Below are 10090 nucleotides of genomic sequence, written 5' to 3'. Positions count from 1 at the left end.
TTATGCATGTATGGGTGGGGAGTATACAGGAAATTTCTCTTCCTTCCTTTTAGTTTTGTTGTGAAACTACAACTACTCTAAAAAATTGTCTTAAAAGATAGGGGAATGGAAAAAGTATATACCATGCTAACAAGAATCAAAAGAAATCTGAAATACCTATATTAACCAATTGATACAATGGATAAACATTCATGATCCAACTAAATTCTGTCTACAAGAGACTCACTTTAGATGTAATGACCAAAATGATTTGAAAGTGAAAGTATGGACAAATATAATCCATGTAAAAAGTAATTAAAAGGAGCTGGGATCCCTATATTAATAGAAAAAATAGAATTTAAGTCAAAAACTGTTACAAGACAAAAAGAAGGACACTATATTTTGATAAAAGTGTCAATCCACTAAGAAGACACAGCAATTATAAACATATTTTCACTGAACATCACAGCCCAAAAATGTATGAAGTAGACACAAATATAATTGAAGGGACAAATAGACAGTGCTACAATGACAGAAGGAAATTTTATTACATCCCTTTCAATAATGGGTAGAATAAGAAGACAGAACACCAATAAGTTAATAGAACACATGAATAGCATCATAAACCTATTAGACCTAATAAATATTTACAGAATACTCACCTCATAACAGCAGAAAACTCATTTTCTCAAGTGCTAATGGAGCATTCTCCAAGATAGACAATATTTTAGGCTACAAAACAATAATTTTTTGAAGATTGAAATCATATAGAGTGAAATATTTTTTGATAACAATGGAATGAAGCTTGGAGTCAAGAATAGAAGGAAAAGTGGAAATTTCACAGATGAACAAATTACACAGCATTCATTTAAAAAAGGATTGGCTTAAAGAAGAAATCATAAGGGAAATTAGAAAATATCTTGAGACAAATGAAAATGAAAACAGCATACCAAAACTTGGGATGCAGCAAAAGCAGTATTATAAAGGAGATTTAAAGCTGTAATTGTAAACACTAAAAAAATCCTCAAATCAATAACATAACTTTATATCTTAAGATAACTAGAATAAGAAAAGCAAACCAAACTCATAAATAGAAGAAGGAAGGTAATGATAGATATTAGAGTGGAGATAAATAAAAGGGAATAGAAAAGCAACAGAGAAAATCAACAAAAATAAAAGCTGGTTCTTTGAAAAGATCAGAAAATTCACACACTTTTAGCTAGATGGACTAAGGAAAAAGAGGAAAGATTCATATTATTAAAATTAGAGATTTAACTTGGGACATTAAAGAAATAAAATATATTATGAGAGAATACTATGAACATTTGTACATGCACTGGATAATCCAGGAGAAATTGACAAATTCCTAAAAACAAACTGTATCAGTCAGCTCAGGCTGCTATAGCAAAATAATATAGACTGGGTGGCTTAAACAATGGAAATTTATTTTCTCACAGTTCTGGAGAATGGAAGTCTGAGCTCAGAGCATCAGCATGGTTGGGTTCTGGTGAGGGCTCTCTCCCTGGCTTACAGACGGCCATCTTCCTAATTCATTCTATGACACCAGCATTATCCAGATCTCAAATCAGGCAAATATACCATAAGAAAGGAAAATTATAGACCAATATTCCTTATCATTTTTGATGCAAAACTCCTGAACAAATTACTAGTAAACCAATTTCAGCACCACATTAGAGGAGTTATACATCATGAAGTGAGATTTATTCCTGGAATGCAAAAATAGCTCAATGTAATATACCACATTAACACAATGAAGGGGAAAAAATTACATGATTATCTCAACTGATACAGAGAAATGATTCAAAACATTCAAAACATTTTTTGGTTAAATAACAGTAACAAACTAGCAGTAGAAGAAAACTTCATCAATAAGATAAAGCTCTTATATGAAAAGCCCATCCTAACATCATACTCAATAATGAAAGATGGAAAACATTTTACCTAATAAGGAATTAGACAAGGATGCCACCTTTCACCACTTCTATTCAGCATAGTATTGAAAATTCCAGTCAGAATAATTGAAAAGAAAAATAAATAAAGGCATTCAAATTACAAAGGTAGAATTAAAATAATCTCTATCTGCAGATAACATGATCTTATATGCAGAAAACCCTAAATATTACTGAAAAAATTGTTAGAGCTAATGAACAATCTCAGCAAAATTCCAGTGTACATCAGCATACAAAAATTTTTTGCCTTTCGGGGCTGGCCCCGTGGCCGAGTGGTTAAGTTCGCGCACTCCGCTGCAGGCGGCCAAGTGTTTCGTTGGTTCGAATCCTGGGCGCGGACATGACACTGCTCATCAGGCCACGCTGAGGCAGCGTCCCACATGCCACAACTAGAAGGACCCACAACGAAGACTATACAACTATGTACCAGGGGGCTTTGGGGAGAAAAAGGAAAAAATAAAATCTTTAAAAAAAAAAAAATTTTTTTTGCCTTTCTATATACTAACATGAATAATTCAAGAGGAAATCAAATAAATAATTCCATTTACAATAGCATCAAAAGAACAAAATATTTTGGAATAAACTTAACCAAGGAGGAAAAACACTTCTACACTTCTTCAAAAAATTTCTGAAAGAAATTTAAAAAGATATTAATAAATGGAAATACATCCTGTGCTAATGAACTGAAAGATTTAATATTGATAAGGTGACAATACTATCCAAAGCAATCTACAAATTCAATGCAATTTCTATCAAAATCCCAATGACGAGTTTTTATTAAATAGAAAACTCATACTAAAATTCATATGAAATCACAAGAGACCCCCAAATAGCTAAAAGAATATTGAAAAAGAAGAACCAAATTGGAGTACTCACACTTCTTGTTTTCAAAATTTACTAATTAAACTACAGTAATCAAAACTGTGCTGCTGGCATAAAAATTGACATATAGATCAATATATTAGAATAAGTAACCCACAAATAAACCTTTCCATATATGGTCAATTGATTTCCAAAAAGATTGCCAAGATCATTCAATGGGGAAAGGGTGGTATTTTCTACACTCAGTGCTTGGAAAACTGGATATACACATGCAAAAGAAGGAAAATGGATCCTTACCATACACCATATATAAAATTGTACTCAAAATTGAACCAAAACTTAAAAATAAGAGCTAAAAGTATAAAACAGAGAAAAATAGGGGGAAATCTTCATTACATTGGATTTCATGGGAATTTCTTAAATATGACGTCAAAAGCATAATAAACAAAAAAATAGATAAGTTGGACTTTATGAAGCTTAAATATTTTTGCATCAAAGGACAGCCCATACAATTGGATAAAATATTTGTCAATTATGTATCGGATAGGATATTAATATCTAGAATGCAAAAAAGAACCCCTACAATGCAACAATAACAAAAGCAATCTGATTCAAAAATGGGAAAAGATCTTTAATAGATATGTCTTCAAACACGATATAGAAATGGCTAATAAGCACGTAAAAGATGGTCAATATTACTACTCATCAGGGAACTGCAAATCAAAGTCACAGTGAGATAACAGTTCACATCCATTAGGGTAGCTATTATGAAATAATGGAAAATAATAAGTGTTGCTGTGGGAAAATTGAAATGCTTGTGTATTGCTGGTGGGAAGGTAAAATAGTACAGCCACTGTGGAAAATGTATGGTGATTCTTCATAAAGTTAAACATAGAATTACCATATGATCCAGTAATTACATCCTTGGTATATACCCAAAGAATTGAAAACAGAGGATCAAACAGATACTTGTATACCAAATGTTCATAGCAGCAGTCTTCACAAGAGTCCAAAGGTGGAAACAACTCACATGTCCTTCTACAGATGAATGGATAAAAAATGTGGTATATATACAATGGAATATTATTCAGCATTAAAAAGATGAAACTCTGATACATGCTCAAACATGGATGAAACTTGAAAACATCATGCTAAGTGAAATAAGCCATATACAAGAGGACAAACACTGTATGATTTCACTTCACAAAGACTCCATTCTTGACCAAATTTTAGGCAGGTTCCTCTGAATCCTCTTCCAAACTAGTCCTCAAACTTTGGCCTTCTGTGTCCATTTTTGCACCACCCAATTTTAGCAAGAAGCTTGTTAACTCAATATGGCAGGAATAGCCCATCTTCAATGTCTAATTACTCTCGATATCTGATCAAGTTTCTCATCCTCCACCATGCCTCAGGGGATATCTGATTACCTTGGTCTGCAAACATAAAGCAAAATTCTTTCAAATTGGTTTAGCCAGAGATGCCCCTTACCCCTGATGTTTCCTCTTAGTAATTTTCCATCTACTGATCCTCATCCTGCTCCTTGGCTATAAATCTTCACTATTCCATGATCATTCAGAAATGAGCCTAGTTCTATACTGAGGTCTCTTTTGTTGTATTGCTGGAGTTCATGATTAAAATTCTTTTGTATCACTTTAACTACTACAAGGCTCTGGGTTTTTTTTGATACACTTATATGAAGTATCTGGAATAATCAAATTTATAGATGCAAAAAGTATAATAGAGGTTCCCAGGGTCTGGTGGGGAATGGAGAGTTGTTGTATAATGGGTACAGAGCTTTTTGGGGGGATGATAAACGTGTCATGGAAATGGATAGTGGTAATGATTGCACAGCATTGCGAATGTATTTAATGCTACTGAGCTGCACACTTAAAAATGGTTAAAATGGTATATTATACGTTACGTATATTTTTTAAAAGAATGGACACATGTTACAGAGCACAGAAACAAGTCAAAAGACTTCTCACTGGGTAAAGCTATAACAATTTAAGCAACAAAATAAAGTACCATTAGATTATAGTACAAAGTATAAAATAAATATCCATAAGTTAATACTAATATAAATAAATTATTGAGTGAATGAATAAATAAATAATAAACGAGGAGAAGAAATAATCCTCTCACACAGAAGAATTACAAATAATGAAAGCATTACTTCATTCAGGTGACCAAGGCCAAAATCAGTGTACTGAAAGAACAAGAAACTGACAATCAAGAATAATTTACCCAGCAAAGTTGTCCTTCAGAAATGAAGGCAAGGTAAAGACTCCCAAACAAATAAATGCTGGAGGAGTTCAGCACCACTAAATCTGACTTACAAGAAATATTCGAAGGAGATCTGCAAGCTTAAATGAAATATTACTAATTAGTAACATGGAACATGACAAGTTAAAGCACTTTGGCAAAGGTAAGCATATTGTCACATTAAGAATACTCTGATATTGCAATATGGTGATGTTAATTGCTTAACTCTAGTATAAAGGTTAAAGTACAAAAGAATTAAACATAGCTATAGTTAGAATACTTTGTTAGTAATACAGAATACAAAAAGAGGTAAATTGTGATAACAAAAAATGTGTATGGGGTCAGTAAAAGGGTAGAGTTTTTGCATGTGATCAAAGTTTAGTTGTCATCAGCTTAAAATATTAGACTGTTATATCTTTAAGTAGTTTTATGTAAGCCTCATGATAACCACAAAGCAAAACCTTCAGTAGATACACAAAAGATAAAGAGAAAGGAATAAAATCATACCACTACAGAAAATTGTGGCTTCACAAAGGAAGATAGAAAGTAAGGAAGAAAACAACAGAGGAACTACAAAACAGCCAGAAACTGATAAATAAGATAGAATAGTAAGTCCTTACCTATCAAAAATTACTTCAAATGTAAATAGGTTAAATTACACAATCAGAAGGCACAGAGTAGCCGAATGAACAAAAAAATAAGAATCAATTTGTGCTGCCTACAAGACACTCACCTCAGTTTCAAGGATACTCATGAGGGGTATGAAGGGGTGGAAAAAGATATTCCTTGCAAATTGAAAGAAAAAGAGAGCAGGGGCAGCTATACTTGAATCAGACCAAATAGACTTTAAGGCAAAAGCTATAACAAGAGACAAAGAAGGTCATTATATAATGATAAAGGGGTCCATTCATCAAGAGGATATAATAAATACATCCTCTTGTAAATATATATATATGCACCCAAATGTATTAAACAACTACTAACAGATCTGAAGGGAGAAATAGACAAAAGTGCAATGATAGCAGAAGACTTCAATATCCCACTTTCAACAATGAGTAGGTCATCCAGAGAGAAAATCAATCAGGACTATTGGACTTAAACTATAATTTAGCACAAATGGTGGAACAGACATATACAGAACATTCCAACCAACAGCAGCAGCATACACATTCTTCTCAAGAACACATGGAAAATTTTCCATGGTAGGTCACAAGTTACATCACAAAACATGTCTTAGAAAATTTAAGAAGATGGAAATCATACAAAGTATCTTTTCCAATCACAATGGTATGAAACTAGAAATCAACAACAAGAAGAAAGCTGAACGTTCATAAACATGTGGACAGTATACAACACAGCCCTGAACAACCAGTAGGTCATAAAAGAAATCAAAAGGGAAATAAAGAAATAACTTGAAACAAATGAAAGTGGAAATGCATCATACCTAAACTTGAGGGATTCAGCAAAAGCAGTTCTAGAAGGAAAGTTTATAGCAACCAATGCCTACATTAAGAAATAGAAAGATCTCGGGGCTGACCCTGTGGCCTAGTGGTTAAGTTCACGTGCTCCGCTGCAGGTGGCCCAGTGTTTCATTGGTTCGAATCCTGGGCGCGGACATGGCACTGCTCATCAAACCACGCTGAGGCAGTGTCCCACATGCCACAACTAGAAGGACCCACAATGAAGAATATACAACTATGTACTGGGGGGCTTTGGGGAGAAAAAGGAAAAAAAATAAAATCTTTAAAAAAAAGATATAGAAAGATCTCAAAAAAAAAACACCCCAAAATTTTACACCTCAAGGAACAAGAAGAATAACAAACTAAGCCCAAAGTTAACAGAAAGAAGGAAATAACAAAAATCAGAGCAGGTATAAATGAAAAAGAGAATAAAAATACGGTAGAAAAGATTACTGCAGCTAAGAGGGGTTTTCTTTTTTGAAAATATAAACAATATTGACAAAACTTTTACTGGAATAATTAAGAAAAAAGAGAGGCGACTCAAATAAACAAAATCAAAAATGAAAGAGAAGACATTTTGACACCACAGAAACACAAAACATCATGTAACTACTATGAATCATTACATACCAACAAATTGGATAATCTAGAAGAAATGAATAAACGTCTAGAAAAATACAGCCCGTCAAGATTGAGCCATGAAGAAACAGAAAATCTGAAGTGATTACTAGCAAGGAGATTGAGTCAGTAACCAAAAATCTCCCAACAGAGGCCAGCCCCGTGCCAGAGTGGTTAAGATTGTGTGCTCTGCTTCATAGCCCAGGGTTTCATTGGATCCTAGGCGTGGACCTAGCACCACTCTTCAAGCCATGCTGAGGCAGCATCCCACATAGCAGAACTAGAAGGATCTACAACTAGAATATACAACTTTGTACTGGGGGAAAAATCTCCCAACATAGAAAAGCTCAGGAGCAGATGAGTTCACTTGTGATTTCTACCAAACATTTAAAGAAAACTAATACCTTCTCACATTCTTCCAAAAAGTTGAAGAGAGGGAACACTCTCAAATTCATCTTATGACGCTATCATTACTCTGATTCCAAAGCCAGATAAGGACAGGATAAGAAAAGCAAACTAGAGGCCAATATCCTTGATGACTATAGATGTAAAAATTCTCAACAAAATACTTACAAACCAAATTCAACACCACATCAAAAGGATCAAAGCACATGATCAAGAGGAATTTATCCCCGGGATGCAAGGATGGTTAAACATATGGAAATCAATCTATGTGATTCACCACATTAACAGAATGAAGTGTAACAATCGTTACCATTTTAATAGATGCGAAGAAATAATTTGACAAAATTTAACGTCTGTTCATGAAGAAACTCTTAAAAAATTGAGTATAGAAGAAACATCTCATACTCAATAGTGCAAAGTTGAAAGCCTTTCCTCTAAGATCAGAAACAAAAGCATCTACTCTCACCACTCCTATTTAATATAGTACTGGAAGTACTATCAAGAACAATTAGAGAAAATACATACATACATACATAAATGACAGACATCCAAATCGGAAAGGAAAAATGTAAATTGTGTTTGCAGATGATATGATCTTCTAAATGGAATATCCTAAACACTCCACCAAAAAAATCTTGGAATTAATAAATTAATTTAGTAAAGTTGCAGGATATGAAATCTATATACAAAAATCTGTTGCATTTCTATATTCCAAAAATGAATTATCTGAAAAAGAATTAAAGACATCAATCCCATTTACAATAGAATCAAAAAAATAAAATTCTTTGGAATAAATTTAACCAAGGAGGGGAAAGATCTGTACATTGAGAATTATAAAATATTGATTAAAGAAATTAAAGAAGAGAGAAATAAATGGAAAGATAACCTGTGCTCATGGATCAGAAGAAGTAATATTATTAAAATCTCCATGCTAGCCAAAGCCATCTGTATACTGAATGCAATCCTTATCTGAATTCCAATGGAATTTTTCACAGAAATAGACAAAACAATCCTAAAATTCACATGGAAACACAAAAGACCCGGAATAGCCATAGCAAAGCAATCCTGAGACAAAAGAGCAAAGCTGGAGGCATCTTGAATTCAAATTACAAAGTAACAGTAATCAAAACAGTATGACAATGGCATAAAAACAGACACATAGACCAATGGAACAGAATTGATAGATCAGAAATAACCCATAAATATATGGTCAACTAATATTTGACAGGGGAGCTAAGAATACTCAATGGGGAAAGGATAGTCTCTTCAATAAATGGTGTGGGAAAAACTGGATATTCACATGCAAATACATGAAATTGGAACATTATCTTACACCCCTCACAAGAATTAAATCAAAATGAATTAAAGAATTAAATGTAAAACTCATAGAAGAAACAAAAAAATACTACTTGACATTGATCCTGGTGATGATCTTTTTGGATATGACACCCACAACACAGGCAATAGAAGGAAAAGTAGATAAGTGGGATTGCATCAACTAGAAAGCTTCTGCACACCACAAGAAATAATCAACAAAATGAAAAGTCAACATACAGAATGCGAGAAAATACTTGTAAACCATATTTGATAAAGGGCTAATATCCAAAATATGTAAATAACTCATACAACTCATTAGAAAAAACAAAAATACCTCCAAAACAATAATCTGATTAAAAAATGGGCAGACGACCTGAATAGATATTTTTCCAAAGAAGATATACTAATTGCCAACAGGTACATGAAAAGATGCTCAACATCACCAATCATCAGAGAAATGTAAATCAAAACCACAGTGAGGTATTGCCTCACACCTGTTAGGATGGTTTTTATCAAAAAGTCAAAAGGCAACAAGTCTTGGCTAGGATGTAAAGTAAAGGGAACACTTGTGCACTGTTGGTAGGATTTTAAATTAGTACAGCCACTAAGGAAAAAAGTGTGAAGATTCCTCAACAAATTATAAATAGAACTACCATATCATCCAACAATCTCACTATGGGTATATATCTGAAGACAATGAAATCATTATCTCAAAGAGATATCTGCATCTCCATGTTCATTGCAGCATTATTCACAGTAGCCAAGACACGGAAACAACCTAAGTGTCCATTGATGGATAAATTGATAAAGAAAATGTAACTGTTTATACATTGAAAGTTTTTAGCCATATAAAAGACAAAAACAGTGCCATTTTTGACAAAGTAGATGTACCTTGACAGCATTATGCAAAGTGAAATAATTCAGACAAAGAAAGACAAATACTGTGTGATCTCACTTATATGTGGAGTCTAAAAAAGTTGAACCCATAAAAACAGACCGTAGAGTGGTGATTGCCAGGGACTTGGGAGTAGGGGAAACGTGGTGATCTTGGGCAAAACGTACAAACTTCTAGTTATAAGATATGTAAGTTCTGGGGACCTAATGTACAGCATGATGACTATAGTTAATAATATTGTATTACGCACTTGAAAGTTAAATGTTCTCACCACAAAATGTTCCCACTGCAAAAACAAAGTGGTAATTATGTGAGGTGATGGAGGTCTTAACCAAGCTTATTGTGGTAATCATTTCATAATA

The sequence above is a fragment of the Equus caballus genome, chromosome X (assembly GCF_041296265.1).
Source record: "Equus caballus isolate H_3958 breed thoroughbred chromosome X, TB-T2T, whole genome shotgun sequence".
Taxonomy (NCBI): Eukaryota; Metazoa; Chordata; class Mammalia; order Perissodactyla; family Equidae; genus Equus; species Equus caballus.
The sequence above is the reverse complement of the archived record's forward strand: the minus strand, read 5'-3'. Positions refer to the sequence as shown.